At 42.3% G+C, this 23,201-nt stretch overlaps 1 pseudogene; it reads right to left on the reverse strand.

The window, feature by feature from the left end:
- Positions 1 to 18,283, reverse strand: part of LOC112392134 (transmembrane protein 216 pseudogene) — a 35,652-nt pseudogene extending 17,369 nt beyond the window's left edge.
- Between the last annotated feature and the right edge of the window lie 4,918 nt (positions 18,284 to 23,201).

Genomic DNA, 23,201 nt, shown 5'->3' on the forward strand with positions numbered 1-23,201 from the left:
TTCCTGGAAAAAAAGAGGCTAGAGGATGACTCAATTGTCATCTTAAGTGTCTGAGGGGTAATTATGATGGGAGTGATACCCAGCTCCTCTCCATCCCAAACCCACCCGAGGAGCCATATTTATCCTGTGGCAGGAGGGAGGCAGCCGAACAATACGGAGCATTTTACTTTAGTAAAAAATGACGTTCATAGAAGCCTCCATCTGCCTCAGGCCATCACGAGGGTCAGGCTAGACTTTCTGTCTAAAACTCAAAAAATAAACTGGGTGACTGCTTGAATTTTTCTCCAACTTTAATTCTTAATGTCCTCCTCTACCATATTCTCTTTTATTTCTGTAGGCTTATCAGAACAAAGTTAGCAAAAGCTTTCTCCAATGAGGAAACATGGTATGAATCACTTAAAATTCTCTTTAGCGGCATCTATCCTTGAAGTAACCACAGTAAAAAATGTATGTATACTCTTTCTAAGCAGACAATTAGAACACAGCTGGGAAATTATTTAAGATTTTTTTTTCCCCTCAAGTTAGTGTCTTACCAGTCAATTTGCTATGGGTATAGTTTGCTCAACAGACTCGAGAATCATCTGGAGGTCTAACTCAAGCACAGGGCTTATAAAAAATATTCCCTAGATCATCCATTCTTAGTTGCTTTTATTTAAAGATAACGGCAGGGGTTTCCCAGGTGGTGCAGTGGGTAAGAGTCCGCCTGCCAATGCAGGGGACACGGGTTCTGGCCCTGGTCCAGGAGGATCCCACACGCCGCAGAGCAACAAAGCCCCAGTGCCACAGCTACGGAAGCCCGCGCGCCTAGAGCCGGTGCTCCGCAACAAGAGAAGGCATGGCAATGAGAAGCCGGCGCACCGCAACGAAGAGTAGCCCCCGCTCGCCGCAACTAGAGAAAGCCGGTGTGCAGCAACGAAGACCCAATGCAGCCAAAAATAAAAAGTAAATTAAAAAAAAAAAAAGATAATGGCAGGTTTTCATGTCTCTGCTTCTTGTGAATTCTGTGTCTATACAGAGGAGCTGGAGGAATTTCTCAGGGTGTCAAAACTACTGAATGACACTTGGTACAATAAATTAGAAAACAGACTCTGGTCAATAAACAGCAGAGTAACAATAGCTACCCTTTGTGTGAGGCTAGTGGGTGCCATGTGCTTTTCCTGTTAATCGGCATAACGGCCCTGTGAGGGAGGTATCAGTATCCTCATCTGACAGATCAGAACACAGACTCAGAGAGACTTGCTCAAGGTCATGTAGCTAGCAAGTGGTGACACCAGATTCAAATCCAAGTCTGCCTGACTCCGCAGTCTGTTGTTTTCATGCTGCTGCCCTGCTCCTGGTGTAGGAATTTGCTGATTGGACGGGCTAGCCTCTAACATAGGACCATGCAATTTAAGAGGTTGTTTGGGTCCATCTCCTGATTTCATTATTTTGCTGAGAGAGCTCATTAGCTCCCAAGGTCGATGAAATCAATGGTTGACAGGGACATCGTAATTAAACAGCTTCACCACCTTTCTGCAGTTCCATTTGCCATCCTATCCATGAAATAATCTGTTGAATTTTTTTTGGCCTGCAACTTTTAAAAACATTTTATTTTTTTATTGAGGTAAAATTGGTATATAACATGGTATAAGTTTTGGGTGTACAACATTATATAATTCGATATCTGTATACTACAAAGTGATTACCGCCAAAGGTCAAGTTACCATCCATCACCATACAACTGACCCTGCAACTTAAAGTCTTCAGAGCTATGGCTTCTTAATTCCCATAGGTAAGCACAGTCCTTCCTCAAGACTCTTTAGGTAGTCCTGGCTCTAAAGTAGTGCTCCTTAAGGAGTGGTCCATGGACCTTCTACAATAGCACCTGGGCTATTGGCTAAAAACATAAATTCCTGGGCCTTACCATTGATCTACTGAATCAAAATCTCTGGGGGTAACCTAAATATTTAACAAGTATTTAATCTAAATATTTAACAAATATTTATACATGCTAAAATTTGAGATGTATTGCTCCTAAAGCAATGTGTTTCTTAACCATGGGTGCACATTGTAATCACCTGGGGAATTTATGTCTGTGTTCCCCTTCCAGAGATTCTGATTTGTCTGGGGTGTGGCCATGGGCAGATTTTTTAAGAGCTCCCCAGGGAATTCTTAGATACAAGCAAGACTGAGAATGACTTTCCTAGTCCTAGAACACTGCTTTGCAAACATAAGCATGCATCAGGATCACCTGGAGGGCTTGTTAAACCACAGATTGCCGGGCCCTACCCCTCAGAATTTGATTCAGTAGATCTGGAGTAGGACCTGATAATTTGCATTTTTAACAAACTCCCAGGTGATGCTGTTTCAGGGACCACATATTGGGAGCCACTGGTTTAGAGATTCTTGGATATTAGCAGGTATCACTGCTAGATTTTAAATAAGTAAGAAAAAATCTCTTTGCTGCTTTGAAATCCTCAGGGACACCTTGTACTTTCCAGTCCTAATTTAAATAATTTTTCAAATGTTTGGTTCACCAAGATCAAGTAAGCCTTGTAAATAGAAGAATTACTAACCTATTTTTCCCAAGGAGATTTAGATATTGGAGGGACTGAAAGCAACATTTACCTGGAATAAATAATTAGATTTCTTAGGCAAATTGCCCCTTGCAAAGCTAGAAGAAAGCTGATGACTGGAGATCCATGAAAGTATAGGTCACTTCCAATATCAAGATATGTACTAGAGCAATAAAATAGTATGGAAAATCAAACGTTTTGCACAAGCACTTGAATAAATCTTGGCCTTGTCATTATTGGCTCTGTTTCCATTCCTGCTATTGCTAGAGAAGATGGGTGCAGTAACCAATTCCTTCAGGACTAGGGATCACTAGGGAGAGACAGGGTCACTTTGAATGGCCTGACGGGCTCTGCACTGTGCAACTCTGGGGCATTGTTCATGTGGACTTTGGTGTGAATCATACCCTCTGCAGTTGTGCTACATGGCACACCTGGGAGAGGGCTACACACTTTCTGGAGTTATAGAAATCTTAGCAATCTCTCCCTAGGAACTGTTATACACATGCCCAGAGGTCAAAGTTCAGTCCACTGCTCCACCCTGACCACACCTGCTTCTCCTGCTTCCAGGCACTGGCTCTGAGTGACCCACCAGGGGAGGGATGGGGAAAACAAGAAATTCCCACGGTATCTGTTCACACACATAGAGAGAGACGTGGGAAACCTAGCTGGGGAAACCTTGAGAGCCCAGGGCAGCACAGAAAGGAGGTCTCTGAGTGAGGTGTAGACCTTGAGCACACAGGGCCTGAGTATATGCCTGTGAACCGCAGATCCTTTTCAGAACTGTGGATAACAGTTAGATCTTGCCCCTCAGCCAGGTTCCTTTATTTTCCCTACTGCCTCCTGCACCCTAGAGCAACCATATTCTATTCAACTCAGTCTGGAGAAGTTCCAGTTCTAAACATTTTTCTCTCAGCCTGGAGGTCTGCCCTGGCTTTAGCTCTAGAAACGTGGTTATTCTAAACTGCAGTCTGAAGGACCATCAGGATGTTGCCCCTCCAACGGCCCACTCAGGCATCTACTCTGGCTCTTTCTAGGACATCTAGCATCACCCATCCCCCTCAAATAGAAGTAGCTTCTGCAGCTGAGGACCTAAGCTAGGAGGTGGGGAGCGAGGCCAATGGGGACAATTCAAGGGAATTGAATCCGATTTGGATTCCTTTTATTTCTTTTTCTTCTCTGATTGCTGTGGCTAAAACTTCCAAAACTATGTTGAATAATAGTGGCAAGAGTGGACATCCTTGTCTTGTTCCTGATCTTAGTGGAAATGGTATCAGTTTTTCACCATTGAGAACAATGTTGGCTGTGGGTTTGTCATATATGGCCTTTATTATGTAGAGGTAGGTTCCTTCTTTGCCTACTTTCTGGATAGTTTTTATCATAAATGGGTGTTGAATTTTGTTGAAACATTTTTCTACATCTATTGAGATTATCGTATGGTTTTTATCCTTCAATTTGTTAAGATGGTGTATCACATTGATTGATTAGCGTATACTGAAGAATCCTTGCATTCCTGGGATAAACCCCACTTGATCATGGTGTATGATCCTTTTAATGTGCTGTTGGATTCTGTTTGCAAGTATTTTGTTGAGGATTTTTGCATCTATGTTCATCAGTGATATTGGCCTGTAGTTTTCATTCTTTGTGACATCTTTGTCTGGTTTTAGTATCAGGGAGATGGTGGCCTCGTAGAGTGAGTTTGGGAGTATTCCTCCCTCTGCTATATTTTGGAAGAGTTTTAGAAGGATAGGTGTTAGCTCATCTCTAAATTTTGATAGAATTCGCCTGTGAAGCCATCTGGTCCTGGGCTTTTGTTTGGTGGAAGATTTTTAATCACAGTCTCAATTTCAGTGCTTGTAATTGATCTGTTCACATTTTCTCTTTCTTCCTGGTTCAGTTTCAGAAGGTTGTGCATTTCTAAGAATTTGTCCATTTCTTCCAGATTGTCCATTTTATTGGCATAGAGTTGCTTGTAGTAATCTCTCATGATTTTTTTTATTTCTGCAGTGTCAGTTGTTACTTCTCCTTTTTCATTTCTAATTCTATTGATTTGAGTCTTCTCCCTTTTTTTCTTGATGAGTCTGGCTAGTGGTTTATCTATTTTGTTTATCTTCTCAAAGAACCAGCTTTTAGTTTTATTGATCTTTGCTATTGTTTCCTTCATTTCTTTTTCATTTATTTCTGATCTGATTTTTATCATTTCTTTCCTTCTGCTAACTTTGGGGGTTTTTTGTTCTTTCTCTAATTGCTTTAGGTGTAAGGTTAGATTGTTTATTTGAGATGTTTCTTGTTTCTTGAGGTGGGATTTTATAGCTATAAAACTCCCTCTTAGAACTGCTTTTACTGCATCGCATAGGTTTTGGGCCATCATGTTTTCACTGTCATTTAGTTCTAGGTATTTTTTGATTTCCTCTTTGATTTCTTCAGTGATCTCTTGGTTATATAGTAGCATATTGTTTAGCCTCCATATGTATTTTTTACAGTCAGATCTTTATCTTTTCCTTCTCTTGTGTTTCCTGCCTAGAGAAGTTCCTGTAGCATTTGTTGTAAAGCTGGTTTCGTGGTGCTGAATTCCCTTAGATTTTGCTCATCTGTAAAGGTTTTAATTTCTCCATCGAATCTGAATGAGATCCTTGCTGGGTAGAATAATCTTGGTTGTACATTATTCCCTTTCAACACTTTAAATATGTCCTGCCACTCCCTTCTGGCTTGCAGAGTTTTTGCTGAAAAATCAGCTGTCAACCTTATGGGGATTCTCCTGTATGTTATTTGTTGCTTTTCCCTTGCTGCTTTTAATATTTTTTCTTTGTATTTAATTTTTGATAGTTTGATTAATACATGTTTTGGTGTGTTTCTCCTTGGATTTATCCTGTATAGGACTCTCTGCGCTTCCTGGACTTGATTGTCTATTTCCTTTCCCATATTAGGGAAGTTTTCAACTATAATCTCTTCAAATATTTTCTCAGTCCCTTTCTTTTTCTCTTCTTCTTCTGGGACCCCTATAATTCAAATGTTGGTGCATTTAATGTTGTCCCAGAGGTCTCTGAGACTGTCCTCAATTCTTTTCATTATTTTTTCTTTATTCTGCTCTGCAGTAGTTATTTCCAGTACTTTATCTTCCAGGTCACTTATCTGTTCTTCTGTCTCAGTTATTCTGCTATTGATTCCTTCTACATAATTTTTAGTTTCATTTATTGTGTTGTTCATCATTGTTTGTTTGCTCTTTAGTAGTTCTAGGTCCTTGTTAACCGTTTCTTGTATTTTCTCCATTCTGTTTCCAAGATTTTGAATCATCTTTACTATCATTACTCTAAATTCTTTTTCGTGTAGACTGCCTGTTTCCTCTTCATTTGTTTGGTCTGGTGGATTTTTACCTTGCTCCTTCATCTGCTGTGTATTTCTGTCTTCTCATTTTGCTTAACTTATTGTGTCTTGGGTCTCCTTTTTGCAGGCTGCAGGCTCATAGTTCCCGTTGTTTTTGGTGTCTGTCCTCAGTGGCTAAGGTTGGTTCAGTGGGTTGTGTAGGCTTCCTGGTGGAGGGGACTAGTGCCTGTGTTCTGGTGGGTGGGACTGGATCTTGTCTTTCTGGTGGGCAGGGTCACAACCAGTGGTGTGTTTTGGGGTGTCTGTAAACTTAGTATGATTTTAGGCAGCCTCTCTGCTAGTGGGTGGGGTTGTGTTCTTGTCTTGCTAGTTGTTTGTCATAGGATGTCCAGCACTATTGCTTGCTGGTCATTGAGTGGAGCTGGGTCTTAGCATTGAGCTGGAGATCTCTGGGAGAGCTCTCACCGATTGATATTACATGGGGCAAGGAAGTCTCTGGTGGTCCAATGTCCTGAACTCGGCTCTCCCACCTCAGAAGCTCAAGCCTGACAGCCGGCTGGAGCACCAAGACCCTGTCAGCCACACAGCTGTTGGAGGACAGCTGCCTTGAATAAGTTTGATCAGGCTTATTCTGCTGCTGGTAACATCTTATTTTTGAATCTGTGTGCTGGTTACATGACTATACTTAGTGTCCACTGCTAGCTGGCTGGGAGCTCAGCTTTGCATCCTCATTCCAGGATCCAGGCTGCTGAAGCTGCCACAAAATGGAACATTACCTATATTATGGAACCATTGACCGAAACTGCCCACTTTGGCCAGGCACGATAATAACCACTTGCCTGAGTTATCTCATAACAGGAGGTCGCGATAAAGAATGAGGTTCTGCCACCAAAAAATAACCAGGAGAATTCGGGAGGGGCCAAAAAACAGGATTAGTGTCCTTTTAAGCAGAGACACCAGACAGCTTGGTAACTTGCTCCCCCCAGTGCACAGACTCAATAAATGCCACATGAAGACAAGCAAGAAGGAGCTGTCTGTTAAGCCAGGAAGAGAGCTCCAGCCAGCAACCAAATTGACTTGAACCTTGATCTTGGACTATTAGCCTCCAAAATTATGAAACAATAAACTTCTGTTGTTCAAGCCACCCAGTCTATGATATTTTGTTATGGCAGCCTGAGCAGACTAAGATACCCATTCTTTCTCTTCTCCCCTCACTTAACTCAAGTTCCTTTGCAGGAGGGCCTAGGTTAGGTCAAGATCCCTCATCTTCCATCATTGTGGCTTCTCTCACCATTTCCACACTGGACTGTAAATACCTGAGGGCAGGGACTGACTTGCATTTATTTCCATAACTCCCCAGCATTTAGCAGATTATTCCCCTGCAGTAATACGTGAGAGACCAGGCAGGACGCACAGAGGAGGCAGATGCCTGCAGAAGGTGCAGAAGGAAGATGCCTAAGCTGTCTTGTTATTTCACCTTTTCCTTTTAGTGGTGTGTCAAGAAAGCATTTACTCCCATTGTTATGACTGCATGTGAACATATTGAGGCCAGGAATGGCCATCAGAGATGCTGGAGTAAAAACAGAGTGAACCATGGTCATTATGTCAAATGTGGAAGACAGAGAACTGCATCATCTGCCCAGTGCAGGCACCTCTTTCCAGGCTTGGCTGGGAATCGCAGACAGCTTGAGGTGCAGGAGATGGTGTGTGGGGTGGACTTCTAGAAGCACTGGAAATCTTGCATTGGTGAGTCCCTGGCATATAATTAGGAAGATCTATCCAATCCTTATTAGGGGAGATATTCAAAATATCTGACATCTGGTAGGGCAGTTGTAAACAACCAGTGCAGCTGTATTGGTGCACAGCAGCTGCTCATCAGCCCAGTAGTGAGCTAAACTCTGTTTCCACTTTCCACATTTGCTTCACATACAAAAGTCACATTTGTGGGCACAGCTAGGTCAGGGCAGTTAAAATCCAGCCTGTATAATTCACCAGAAGAGCATGTGTGCTGCCATGAGAGTTACCCAGAGAACTAAGTCACTCAAGGGCACAGGGGCAGGAGACCCCATTCTAGATCAGACACCCGTCTAGCTCATGCAACTGTTTTTCTTTTTTAAATATTGATTTTGTTTATATATTTGGTTGTGCCGGGTCTTGGTTGCGGCAGGTGGGCTCCTTAGTTGCATCATGCGTGTGGGATCTAGTTCCCTGACCAGGGATTGAACCCGGGCCTCCTGCATTGGGAGCACAGAGTCTTAACCACTATGCCACCAAGGAGGTCCCCATGCAAATGTTTTTAATTTAAACCAAATACCAGGGAACCAAAAATAATGCCCACAGTGATCCTTGCCAAACACAAATATATTAAATGTACAAATTGGCATCCTGTTTTCATGAGTACTTCATCTTCTTCACTGCAAAGTTTCAAATATTGCAAGGAATAGATTTAGAGAGACAAAATGTAGAAAACAAACCAAATATAAGATTTTTCTTATACTCTAGGAATTATGTAATGTGAAAAAGTTATTTCTAGTAGGTCCTGGCATAATTTCCATAAGATGAGAAACAGTGAAAAGGGGAGTAGATGTAACCAAATGTTAGGCTCTGGTCTAAACTGTTCAGGCCACATACAATTCCTGCACACACTGGAGGCACATACTTCGAGAGGAAACTCCCGCATTTGGAATGCATCTATGCGATATGGCAAAGCAGAATTTCTTGAATTCTAGAAAAGGATTTTATATGTAAGTATTCACTTCAGCCACAATAGCACCTCCATTGTTCAAAGGCCATTTATGTAATGAATTTAGTTATTTAGAACCCAGCTGGGAATCTGGAAAATTTTCCAGAGGCCTTGTAGTGATTAAGGCATATAAGTCCATGCATTAAACGCCATTCATTTTACTTCCTAGGAGAAACCCACATTATTCAAGACCTCTACACAATTTTCTAAGAGGCTTGGATATTTGGTATTGGAATATGGCAGAGGCTGCTAGTGGTTGGCCCCGGCATCCATTCTTCCATTTCTACTTAGTATCAGAAACTCAAGTTTGTTCAGGGGAAGTCATGCGGCCAGGTAAAAACTATATTTACAGCTATAAAGGTGATAAACTTTTGACCAATGGAAGACAAGCAGAAATGTTATTTTATAGGCCGCCCAGGAAGTATCCCACAAAGTGGGACCCAGCCCTTCTGTCTTCCCACCTTCCAATCTGCTGGCTGCCTTGCTATGATGATTCTAGGAGTCTTCTTGGACTGTGACTATGAGGACTATGGCCTAAAGATGTTGCAGTGGAGATCTAGAAGGAGACTGAATCCCCAAGAAATTCAAGATGTGTCCTACTCATCTTGGACTGCCTATCTCTGGTTTCTTACACATGAGACAGAAATAAGCTACTATCTTGTTTTAGCTGCTATTACTTTTGTTCTAAATGTTATATGCATCCAAGTTTATTCTAATAAATATGTTCAACATAAATCAAAAGTAATAAATTGGGCTTCCCTGGTGGCGCAGTGGTTGAGAGTCCGCCGGCCGATGCAGGGGACACGGGTTCGTGCCTCGGTCCGGGAAGATCCCACATGCCGCGGAGCGGCTGGGCCCGTGAGCCATGGCCACTGAGCCTGCGCATCCGGAGCCTGTGCTCCGCAGCGGGAGAGGCCACAACGGTGAGAGGCCCGCGTACCGCAAAACAAAAACAAAAACAAAAGTAATAAATTATTAGTTTTGTGGTTACTAGAAGCAGATACATGAAACCTGGAAAAAGGGATGTCTGACACCCCTAACAAGACACCAAAAAAAAAAAGAAAAGAAACCCAGAAAACACAAACAACTAAACCTGTAGTAGGTTTTCCTGTAAATACTTTTAAAGTAAAGCATTCTAGTCACACCTATTGAGATAAATTGTCCCAGACCTCTTAGGTAGGCTCCAAGGGTATCAATATGCTACAGAAAATTAGAATCATCTGAATTCATGTGTAATTATGCTTGGAGTCATCAAGAATAAATTATGTTTGGTTTAAGAGATAGGAAACATCATAGAAATATTTTAATCCAAATACTTTCGCTTTTTAAAGAAAATTTGCTCACAAAAGAGCATGCAAAAAGAGCAAGTTTTCTGGAAATTCTGTGATATGGAATAGTACATTTTTCCGGGTTGCAAAATAAATGAGTTTTCACCAGATATGGTTCTGTTGTTTTTAATGTGCTGATTTTATGTAAGAATAATTTTCTCAAAGTATCTCTATACTTAAGTATTGTATTCATTTTGTTTGGTCAGCATGCCAACTAGGTATACATTTTTGCCACAAAATAAAAAAGTTAAAAGAAAACCACAAAATAATATCTTGAGCCTTGAAAGCAACAAAATAAATGTTATGCCCTTCCTGCTCTCTTTATTTCCCGGAAAGTTTTAGTTCTTCTGTTCAAATCATGTGAAAATTCTCACCTGAGCAATGCTTTACACAGATGAGTGGAGAAAGAGCCAGCTTTTTCTGGCAAAGATCAGAAGTAGGCCTAAAGGCAATTTGATCTTTAAGCTAAAACCTGATAAATGAGAAACATATTGCAAATGGGAAATCAACCGAGAACTTGCTGGCTATTTGCCATTCTCCAAACAGAGCTAAAGATAACAATGGCATAAACAGTGCAAGCAAAAGGTTAAAGAACAAAAGCATTCGTGCATAAAATCCCTTACTAGTGCCTTCATTCACATAGAGTAACAGGAACTCTCCCCTCTAATGCTTTACCTTCCAGGAGATAGATGCCCACACCACACGTTCCCTCACAATCCCCAGCTTCCAGGCTTCTTCAGTTCTTTTACCAATTATTACATTTTTTTCCCCACAAAAGTTTTCAGCACTGTGAAGGCAAAGGCTGTATTGTTCTTATGCAGTTATATCCCTGTTACCTGCCTACATAGAGCCTGGCAGATCATAGGTCCTCATTTAGGTGTTGGATGGATAGATGAATGGATGATGGAGAAAAAGAAATTTGGAGGAAGGTATGATTAGGTCCATAGGCCAGGGACATATTTTAACCAGAAAAAAATCCTTAATTCCCACTCCCTCCAACCTATCTTTGACTCTCTGAAAACATAAGGGCTCCAGAGGAAGAAAGGGAGAGAAAATGTAAAGAGGAAATAGAGGAAAAGGAGACAGTAATGAGAAGCTGACCAAACTGATTTTGTAATATTCATCCCTACACACACACACACACACACACACACACGCTTCTAACATACAGAGCTGTTCAACACAGGCCAGACGTTGCCTCAAAAAACGGTTACTTTGAATATTGTGTTAATTAGATAATGGTCATATGCAAATTTCTGCAACCTCCAAGCCTGACAGTGGGCCCTCAGTGGGGACTTTCCTAGGTGGATGGTACAAGGCCCAGGAGCCACATCTGAGGTGGATGAATTTGCATTTTACGCTTCTTTCCCTCTGGCTCTTTAGTGCTTTGCTTGCTGAGTAATAACAAGCCTAGAGGCTGGACGAGAAAAGCAGGAAAAAAAGAGGCCCGGTTTATCCAGAAACTGAGTAATACAGCTGTAAGAACATAGAGTAAACCATTCCTTAACTAGGAACATAAAGCTCAGCAAAAATATAGCCACAGAAAGAGATGAACAGCAGAATGACGCAATGTACAATAGTCAGGACCAGGGCTTGTGTTTCTGGTCATCTTCCTGATTCTGCTCGTCTAGGCTCACAGGTGTGCTTCCTTACCTCCATATATTGAACTCAGGTGTGGCTGTATGATTGACTACCATCAATAAAACATGAGGGCAAGTGATATGGGTCACTCCCAGGTGAAGCACTTAAGACCTGGTGCACGATTCCTCGTGATCTTTTTTCTCCCTGCTGCCATGATGGGTGCCTTCCAAACAAGGGAGCCTCTACCAGCCTAGGTGTCGGAGTGAGGATAATGTAGAACAGGCATCAGCAATCTACAGCCCCTGGGTTGGCTGCCTGCTTTTATAAATAAAGTTTTATTGGAATAAAGCCATATCCATTTGCCTATGTTTTCAAGCTGCAATGGTAGAATCAGATTGTTGAGGCAGAGACTGTATAATATGCAAACCTAAAATGTTTACCAAATGGGCCTCTAAGAAAAAGTATGCCAACTGTTGATATAGAGCACTGTTTCCACAACCCACATACTTGAGAAAGACATGTAGATTGAAAGGAAAGACATGCCTTTGCTATTTTAAACCAACAAAAAGTGGGAATTATTTGTTAGTCATACATAACCCAGGTTATTCTGACACAAAACTCTTTAAAAAAAATCACCCAATTTGTGTGTATGTCATTAATAGAAATATATTACTCAAGAAATAGTGAAAACACAGATGTTAAAAACAAACTTATGGTTACCAGGGGGTAGAGGGGGAGGAGGGATAAATTGGGAGATTTGGATTGACACATACACACTACTATATATGAAATAAATAACTAATAATGACCTACTGTAGAGCACAGGGAACTCTACTCAATATTCTGTAATGACCTATATGGAAAAAGAATCTAGAAAGGAGTGGATGTATGTATATGTGTAACTGATTCACTTTGCTGTTCAGCAGAAGCTAACATTGTAAATCAACTATACTCCAATGAAAACTCTAAAAAAGTAGTGAAAACAACTAACACAGTACTTGGTGCAGAGTAAGCACTTAGGTAGTAGCTTCTCTTTTCCTGGTTGAACATTCCCCATGGAAAAGAGACAGAGCACTGGTGTAACCAGGAGGGGACTACTTGTCACTCCCTCAGAACACATTGTCTAAAAGTGGTGGGTTTTCAGCAATTTTTAAAGGAAAGATGTTGACTTGTCAGTTATTAAAATGTTAGAAAACATTAGAAGAGCCAGAGAATGAAAGCAAAGGTGAGTCTGTTGAACACGTTGAAATCAATTGTCAGAACAGGAGGCATGTAAAGAAAGGAGGCAAAGAGTGGCCCCTTTTCATCTGATTGCTCCTGGGATGCTGGAGCCTGGCTACACATTTGAAGCAGAGGTGAAAAAGCTGAACTGGATACAGCTACTTCAGTAATGGAAATGATTTAAAGTTTTAAATGGTAAGTATTTCCACCCCCCACCCCCACCCCCCAAACTCTGGAAGAAAATTTAGGGAATATTTACTGTTTTAAATATCAATACCAACAATGAACACTTTGACAGCTCTTATAATGTTCTAGGCGCTATTCTGAGCACTTGACACATTTTCCCTCTTATAATCATCCTACGAGTTAGGTATCATCATTATCTCCAGTTTAAATAAAAGGGTGAAGCATATAGAAATTAAGTAGCTTTCCCAAGGTCAGCAGTTACAAAGAAGTGGAGCTGTCCTTGAACGCAGGCATTCTGGGTCCAGGGCAATGGCTCTCAACCATTTTGCTCTATTGAAGTTCAAAAGTTTACTGCTGGACTTGGGACAGAGTATGAAGGCAAAGACTCATTGCTAGGCTGCTGTGTTCGCTAGGATGCTTTGGCTCTGTGTATCAGAAAACCCAACTCAAACTGCCTTAAGCAATGACGAAATTATCTCGTGTAACAGAAGTCAATAGGAAGGGCAGCTGCAGAGTTGGTCGTCAATGGTTCACCGATATCATGGAGAACCCAGGTTCTCTTTGTCTTTTGATTCTGTTACCCACAGCACTGACTTCACCTAAAGCTCTTTGCCCTTACGGTCAGTGATGGCAACCAGCAGTAAAGGGTGCATATGTGCTCCTTTGCTGCCACCCAACAAGAAAGAGACTCCTCCCTCCATTTTCCATTCTTTCTGGGCCAAATTAGGTCACATGTTTATGCCTGGGGTGGGGTAGCAGGGGGGAAAGGTGACCAGGGCAATGCCGATGCTGTTTGGCTTAGAAAAATCGGGGTTCCTGGAATTGGAGAAGGAGTCAACTTCAATCCTGCTGCACGGCAAAGGGACTTAATACCTGAATAAAATCAGAGTTTAGTTAGGAAGGAAGATGGGAGCTGGATGGATGAGCAACTAACAGTGTCCAGCGGCAGGTATCAGCTAAAATGCAACCATATCTGCCAACTTGGTTATCTCTGCCACCTTTTCTCTGGGAATCCTTTCTCACAGAGAGTATACTGAAGTGATAAAAACTCATACTCTTGTTGCATCATGAGTCTGAATCTTAATTCTTTTATCTGTTCAAAGATAAGTTGCTGGGCTTCCCTGGTGGTGCAGTGGTTGAGAGTCCGCCTGTCGATGCAGGGGACAAGAGTTCGTGCCCCGGTCTGGGAAGATCCCACATGCCGCGGAGCGGCTGGGCCCGTGAGCCCTGGCCGCTGAGCCTGCGCGTCCGGAGCCTGTGCTCCGCAACGGGAGAGGCCACAACAGCGACAGGCCCGCTTATCGCAAAAAACAAACAAACAAACAAAAAAACAAACAAACAAACAAAAAAAGATAAGTTGCTTAAATTCTTGAGAGACTGTACAAACAGACAAATATATATTAAAACTATGAATATATTAAAAAATATATATGAATATATGTATAAATATATTTAAATATATATATAAATAGGACTCTGACCCACAACCTGCAGCAACCCACCCAGAAAGCCAGCCTAGTATGCAGGCCAGGAAGTCAGACTACTACCTCTAGCCATCAGTTCATGAACCTAAACGGTACCCCTGTAGTAATAGGCCCCAAACAGTCAGGACTTGATTAATAACTGACACCTTTCATCATTTTTGGCCTCAATTCCAACTCAGGATCAACCAGAGAAAGTCAAGTATGCACCCCTAACCAATTACACAGCAATTCCACAATTCTAGTTAGCAGCTTACAGCTTTCTCATGCTAACAGCCTCCAATCAGGATAGACCTGAAGCCTTCCCTTTGTCCACTACAAAGCTTTAATTTGAATTGCATGTTGAAACCATTTTCATGTAGTTAAGAAGCTAAAATGTTAAGGATCTATGACGGAAACATATACTTAGTCCTCATAAATAATATTTCAAACCACAAAATTATAATTCATTACCCCTACTGAAAGGAAGATACAAAGAAATATGATTAAAATATAATGAAGAAGAGGAAATACCAAGGGAGAGAGACAGGCATCTTTTCCCATGTGCATTATGAGACACATGAACAGGGCAGAAGAGGCTCCCAGGGGGAAATAAAAAAGGACAGGATGGTGTAAGTGTCTTACAGAGAAGGAGATGATTTATTCCCTTTATATTAAGAAACGATAAAGTGTTTTGTGCACCCATCTGTATTATAGATTATTCTGATTAAAAGGAGTTAAAACTCATTGAAAGGTGGAGAGAGTGAAGATGAAAGTAACTATGGTTGGGGAGCATTCCAGGTTATAATCAGTTTATCCCTCAAAGACCTCTCCAAGTGATCAAAGAATGTGAATAAGTTCAGGACAAAATCATTTTAATCATACTGATTCAGAGAAAATACTATGAGGCACCTGCATGACGTAAGATGAGTCAGGGCTAGGTTTCTCAAAGATGATTCATGGGGTACCCTGGATTCATGGTGACCTACTCGCATGAAAACCCCGAGAGGCATCCCCACTCAGCCACCTGTCTGGACACTTGAAAAATACATGGACAGCAGGGTGTTAAGGGGAGGAAACACTTCTTTGAAGGTGATAATTATAGCCTCTGGGAAACACTGAGAGCTCAAAGAGATATCCTAAAAATTAGTCTTTGATTATCTGTAACAGAAAGTAGTGGGGAATCAGAGTCCCATCTCCTTTAAGTAATAAAACAATAAAAGACAATAGGGAGGCAGAGAACTGACCACAGTCTTCTGCTGTATGCCTTAAGCAAGATTGATTTATTATTTTTTTTAAAGCTCAGGCTTGATGTTTCAACAGTTGCCAGGCAGATTTTTCCTTTGTGAGCCAGGTTCTGCACTTACTCACTGATTCTGCATTTGGCCCTCTTACACTAATAACCCCACAGAGACCCCTCTTCTTTCACGCACAGTGAAGCAGTAACTCCTCATTCTCTATCTCTCCATGTGAAACAGATGCTGTGTCAAAATGCTGTCGACACCCAGAAATAGATCCACACAAATATACCGAACTGATTTTTGACAAAGGTGAGAAAGCTGTTCAGTGGAGATAGGATAGCCTTTCAGTAAATGGTGCTGGAGCAGTTGGACATCATAGGAAAAAGAGAGAAAGAGGGAAAGAGAGAGAAAAGGAGAAAAAGAAAAGGAAGAAATGAGCCTTGACCGAAGTCTCACACATCATAAAAAAATTAACTCAAAATGGATCATAGACTTAAATGTAAAACATAAAAACTACAAAACTTTTAGAAAAAAAAAACGAGAGAGTCTTTGAGACCTAAGACTAAGAGAGTTTTTAGACTTGGCATCAAAACCATCATCCATAAAAGCAAAAAAAAAACCCCCACAAAATCAGACCTCATAAAGTTTAAAACTTTTGCTCTATGAGAGCTCACATGAAGAGGATGAAAAGAAAAGTTATAAGCTGGGAGAAAATATTTGCAAATTACCTACATGGTAGAGGATTAATATCTATAATGTGAAGAACTCCCCAAACTCAAGATTTAAAAGAGCAAACAATCCAATTAGAAAAGGGGCAAAAAAGACATTAATAGACATTTCACCAAAGAGGATAAACAGATAGAAAATAAGCACTTGAAAAGATGGTCAACTTCATTAGCCTTTAGGGAAGTGCACAGTGAAACCACAAAGAGATATCACTAAGACATATCAGAATGACTAAAATTTAAATAGTGGCAATACCAAATGTTGGGGAGAATGTGGGGAAATTGGGTAACTCATACATTGCTGTTGGGAATGTAAAATGATACAACCACTTTGGAAGTTTCTTATAAAACTACATGCAACCATCATATTACTCAGCGATTGCATTCCTAGGGTATTTATTTCAGAAAAATGAAAATATGCAGTCACACAGAGACCTGTACACAAATGTGCACAGCAGCTTTACTTGTAGTAGCCGAAGATAGGAATCAACCCGGGTGTCCTCCAACATGCACATGGTTAAACTGTGGTACATATATAACATGAAATACTGCTCCCCAGTGGAAAGGAACAGACTATTGTGATGGCTGCAACAATTTGGACAAATCTCCAGGGATTTATGCTGAGTGAAAACAGCCAATTCCAGAAGGTTACATGGTACATAATTCCATCTATATAACATTTCTGAAATGATGAAACTTTGGAAATGGAGAACAGATTAGTGGTTGCCAGAGATGAGAAACTGGGGAGGTGGCACGAGAGGTGCGTATAATGATAAAAGGGCAACAACATAAGAGATACTTTTGGTGCTGGGACTGTTCAGTATCTCGACTATGGTGGTCACAGACCTACACAGCTGGTAAACTCATATGGAACTTGATACAGAAGTGTGCCTGCACCTCCAGGAACACATGCAAATGAGCACAAGTAGAACTGGGAAAATCTCAATAAGATCAGTAGATTGTGTCAATGTCCATATCCTGGTTGTGACATTATACTATAGTTTAGCAAAATGTTACCACTGGGGGGAACTGGGTAAAGTGTACAAAGGATCCCTCTGCCCTGTTCCTTACAACTGCAAACTTATAATTATCTCAACTAAAAAAATATATGTATACATATTACGCTGTTGATGGAGTAACAACCAAAGTAACAACACGTGTCAGAAAACTAAGCTAGGCTCTTTTGCAGGTAATTCTGACCATTCTAGATGTTTGTATGTTTACTCTCAGGCTGTGTCCATATCATACCCAAAGTTTTGGTTTTTAAGTTTAATTTTTATCATAAAGGTAATATTGAACTGTAGAAAAGAAAGAAATAGACATAAAAGGAAAATAAAATAAAAATCACTCTAATCTCACCACCCAACAATAACTTGAGATTTGGCTTTTTAAATAGGCCATAATATAATTTTTAGTTTTTATCATTTTAGTATTATGATTAATGCGCTCATAAATATCTGAGGCTTTCTTAAAATATATATATATATTTAAAAATTATCTTATTAAAGATACCATTACTATACATATAAATAAGATCAAGAGATTGTATGTCAATATTCCAGTTATGATATTATACTACAGTTTTGCCTTTGTACACACATGTACAAGATAGTTTATCTACTCCAATACAGTGATCATGAACATTCCTGCTGCTCATTTTGGAGATAACTCTGCATCCGTGTTCATATAGGAGGTCAGGACCCTCAATGCGTGCTTGAAGAGAACATCTATTGCTAGTGCTGTTACCCGACTACTCTACTAAGGTGTTGGGCTGCACCCCGTGTGCAGGCCTGCAAGCGCTGTAATTGTCCAGCCTCAAGACCAAAGAAAGAGCCTGGAGACAGCAACAGAGACATCAGTGACTTACTGGGCAGGGCATCCTACATGTATGAAATGAAGGATCCTGGAGCAATACCCGCCATGTGTGGTATGCAGCAGGCAGGACATGGCAGCAGTCCTCACTACTCCGGGGAGAAGGAAGCTACCGTTAATAGGGGGAATTGATGTCAGTTGGGCTCATCAGTTACCAGGGAAACCAGTGGCTGGGGCTGGGGTCGGGGGAGAGCATGTAGGCAGTTACTAATTAAGCCTTATAATTAAGAGCTTGGATAGTCATGTGAGTGAAGTGGGGCTTGTCCAGCAGGGATGTACAGAGAGCAAAAGAATAGCCATCTTGAATGGCCTGATCATATGCTCCACCCCTACATACCCTGCATGACCCTTAGCGTCCTGGTCCACCCCTCTTCCGGGATATCCCTGGGGCCAGATATGTAGAGGGGCACCGCAACCAATTACCACGAATGCAATACAGATGGCAGCAGCTGAAGAGTATTAGGAGTAAGACGCCTAGTAGACTAAAGATAGTAATTCACCAAGAGGTGGGCAAACTGTGGAGCCAGATGCTTTTCGGGTCAAGTGTTCATGGAAATCCAGAGGAGGATAACAACAGCATCTCGCTGGAGACCCAGCAGTCAGACTTTTTCCACAGGTGAGACCACCACTGTCACCCAGTCTGCAAACAGATTCCTTCCCCTCAGACTAGGGATGAAACGTAAGATGTTTAACAGGCACAGTACAGGTAAGTTCATGACCGTGAAGTAGCATACAAGCAGTAACAGCATTCTGAAATAATACCAGCCCTGCACATGGTTTTTGTCCTGGCCTGCAGTTCCATACCCTCTGTCCACACTCAGTCCCCACAGCCAGTACTGGACACTGGAGAGACAGTGGAGAAAAACGGAAAATAGGGTTAACATATTGGTGCATTTCTCCAGTAGGGGGCCTGGATTAATTACCCTAGTAGTCTCAGGTGGGGCCGGGTAGAAGACAGGTGAAATCTGTACATCATTTTTTTAAATTCTATTCCCCAAGGGGTGGCAAACCCAAACCACCAGGGACTTACCTTACCAGGGCCATTTTGTAGTGTGTTCACCTGGTGTAGATCCTGTGAGGACAGCAAAAGTGAGTTTTCATCCTAACTGACAGTTGGCAATGGTCCTTTGGTGGTCAGTAGTTGAACTCAAATTGTGTTGACTAGTTGCCTCTGGATTAACTTGGTGTAGGCACTGGGATGATTGCTCCTGGGATGTTTGGTTATAGTTTGCAGGGCTTGAGCTAGCCTCCTGGTCCACGTGTTGAGACAGTGGTCTCCCACCTCAGTCGTTCACAGCCCGGCAGCAGTCGAGTTGTAAGGCAGGTGGAAATGCCAGTGTATGTTATTTTTATTGGCCCATTCCTGAACTTCATGGTCCTTGGTCGCTCTCCATGTCCATGGGAGGCCCGTATGTCGCACACAGCTGTTCCAGACCCCGAGCAGCAGTTTTCTGTGTTGCTTGAGGACTCAGGTAAGCCTTTTGTAATGTCTTCCACCTGTTGTAACACATCACAGACTGCATATAGCTGCTGTTCCATCATACTCTTGTTGCTCTGCCCGCTCCAGAGCTGGGACCGGAAGCCCATGGGTACTCTTTTATTGTTTTGCCATTACCACTGGCCCCAACCAATCCGTCTGGGTAACTAGCCACGTCCAATTCACATGGCTCTCCCTAAGTTAATGTCCCTGAAGCCTGTGTCTGTAATTCTTTAGGTGTGGTGGGTTGGGGGTATGCTTGTCTTACCCAACCAGAAAACATCCAAGTATTTAATAGATAATCCAGGTCCTTGCATTCTGTCTGTATTCACCAGCCACACCCCGTGCAGTCAGATGAGCCATGAGCGTGGGGCTGCTACTTTTAAACTGGAGAGAGGCTCTGAGGTTTACAGGATATCATCCGTACAGCAGAAGAGAAAGACATCTCTCATGGTGGTCAGCTGCCACAGGGCCCCACATGCTAGTGGATGGCCACCTCAGGATTACCTCCTGAAACTTTCCGTTCCCGTCCTTATTTCCCAACATCTCCATGCTCACGGAGCTTCCTTGGCCTCCTGGCTGGCTCACCAGTTGTTGGGCTGGCTGCACCCTCACAGGCCTGCAAGCCTTGTAGTTGTCCAGCCTCAAAACTGAAGAAAGAGCCTGAGACAGCAACAGAGACATCAATGGATTATTGGACAGAGGATCCTACACGTCTGAAACAATGGATGGCTTACCAGTTGTTGGGCTGGCTGCACCCTCACAGGCCTGCAAGCCTTGTAGTTGTCCAGCCTCAAAACTGAAGAAAGAGCCTGAGACAGCAACAGAGACATCAATGGATTATTGGACAGAGGATCCTACACGTCTGAAACAATGGATGGCTTACCAGTTGTTGGGCTGGCTGCACCCTCACAGGCCTGCAAGCCTTGTAGTTGTCCAGCCTCAAAACTGAAGAAAGAGCCTGAGACAGCAACAGAGATATCAATGGCTTATTGGACAGAGGATCCTACACGTCTGAAACAATGGATTCTGGAGCGACACTGTACCATGTATAGTGGGTGGGTGGCAGGTAGGACGTAGCAACAATCTTCACTACTCAGGGGAGGAAGAGGCTACCATTTACAGGGGGAATTGATGTCAGATAGGCTCATCAGTTACCAGGGAAACCAGCGGCTGGGGCAGGGGGTGGGGGGCCAGCACGTAGGCAGTTACTGATTAAGCCCTATAATTAAGAGCTTGGATGCTCGTGTGAGTGAAGCAGGGGCTGGTTGAGCAGAGGATGTACAGAGAGCAAGAGAACAGCCATCTTGAGTGGCCTGACCATACATAAGGGTATACATTCAAGGAGGGGCAGAAAGTCCTCCAATATCTATCAAAGACTAGGAGATTGCCCCTCCTGGATTTCTGTAGGCTTTACTGCACCTCCCAGTTCTGAGAGGCATGTATGTTCAACAATCTTCCTTCATATAAAAAGAAAAGGAGAAAAAGCAAAACAGACAACCAAAAATCACACTTCTAGAGAGTCCAGTTCTGCGGTCCTGGCTTAGTCTCCATGAGTAGGTGAAATCTGATTATTTGGCTCTATACTTGTGCAAGCCTGGAATGGATTCTCCTAGGAAGCAGGTAATAGACCCTGACATTTCAGAAATCCTCCAAAGTAGAATTCACTGGAATGAATACCCTGCATAATTCAGGAAACAATCAAAGAAGTGCATGACTATATATTTCCAAGTCTTCGTCATCACAGTGCCACAGAAGGGCAGTAACCTTTCTTAAGCTAAAAGGGGTAAAATAGGAAACTCTACAGGCACAAAAGTGTGCTATTACTTCCATTCCAGGAGAGGTTTCCAGCATCAGAGTACCACCTGGCAGTCCCTGGAAGCGAGCATCCTTTCTGTGGTGGAAACACTAGTTGAAATGCTTTACTTGCACTGCTGATGTGACAGTCTTGCCTGGAAACTACCTATGCTTTTTCTCACACTTCACTGAATTGCATTTAATCTGTATTTTTCTTGTTGTATTTCAATGTATCTTTCTGTGCTGGAAAGGGATATAAGGAGAAGAGCTGACAGATTGAATAGATGCTGTTTCCCACCCCACCCCCGTCTATAGCTGTCTTCTCATTCAGGGCTTGATTCCCTGTGGAATCAGAAGTGAAATTTTGGCTTGGCAAAAAGCCTCTGAAAGCAGTGCCAGGGCACACCGTAGTTGGCATCCACCTGTGGAAACTCAAGCCAGCTCCTCAGTTCCCTCCCACAGCACTGGGGCAGATATTCAAGCAAATTGATGCCAGGCTAATGTAAGACATGATGGGAAACTGATTTCAGCAAAGCCAGAATGACTTTTTTAAAATTTTCTCCGACAGGAAATAAAAACAAGAAGTTCCCTAGGATATTATTTGGAACATAAAGTGAAAGAAGATTAGAACATCGTCCCTGTGTAGCTTCTGTAGCTCCAGAAATGGGAGCTGTCAGAAGGTAGAGTTCAGGTCTTTACATTGTCAGTGCACATGTCAAGAGGGCAAGAATCTCCAGATGTCACTGAAGTCAATGTGTCCACCAAGGGCAAAGCGAGCAGGTTGGCTAGAAATGAGGCTATTTTCAAGGAACAAGGGGTTTCTGCTCTAGGTGCACATTGACCTTTATGACAGCTACGAATGCTGCTTCAACAGCTGTGCTGAAAAGGGCACAGACTGTTATGCCTCCACTTCGGCATGAACATAGAACAGAGGAAGAAGACCTCCCAGCCAATCCTCGAGAGTTGTTAACATAGATTTAGAATTCAAGGGAGCCAATAACTCCACATGACACACTCACCTTTGTTTGTTGCACTTCCTTCTCTGTATTACACTCTATTTCATATCTGAAGACGAGGTGTTGCTTCTGGAAACACAGATCCTTCTAACACCCACTGTGATTCACCAACAAGCCAGGCTAGTGTTGTTTAAAGACTTTTTGTTCCAAAACCAACAACAGCACTTCAAAATTACATAACATCTTTCTTTCAGTGTTCTTACAGCAGCTCTTAGACATCACCTCACTAAACCGACACCTTCAAAAGACTTTGATAAAGGCAAGAGTGGGTGCCAGCTAACCCCCCGCCCTACACCTGCCTTATCTGTGTGATATTGCGGAATGAGGCCTGCGCTGGAGGGGGGTGGTCTCGCTTCTCCACTTACTGTTTGGCTTGAGAGGGTCACCTAAGCTTTGTAAAGCTCACACATCTCATCCAAAAAATACGGAGGCTGAACCAAATGATGTGCACGCTTTCCAGTCCTGTGAGCCTATGAAATTCTGACATGGGGAAAGGTTCTCATGACAAGAGGTAGAGCGCCAACTTGCCATGCAGTTAAGTGGGCTTAACTTTAACATCAGGCTTTATTTCCTTGAAGGGAAAGTGCATATGCTAAGCCTAGTTTCTGTGCCACCCAGATCCACTCATCCTCACCTATTCAATAAAACCTGGCTTTGGCCATTAGCCTTCATTCCTAA

This window comes from Neophocaena asiaeorientalis, unplaced genomic scaffold (assembly GCF_003031525.2).
Source record: "Neophocaena asiaeorientalis asiaeorientalis breed wild unplaced genomic scaffold, Neophocaena_asiaeorientalis_V1.1 scaffold24, whole genome shotgun sequence".
In the NCBI taxonomy this organism is placed as follows: Eukaryota; Metazoa; Chordata; class Mammalia; order Artiodactyla; family Phocoenidae; genus Neophocaena; species Neophocaena asiaeorientalis.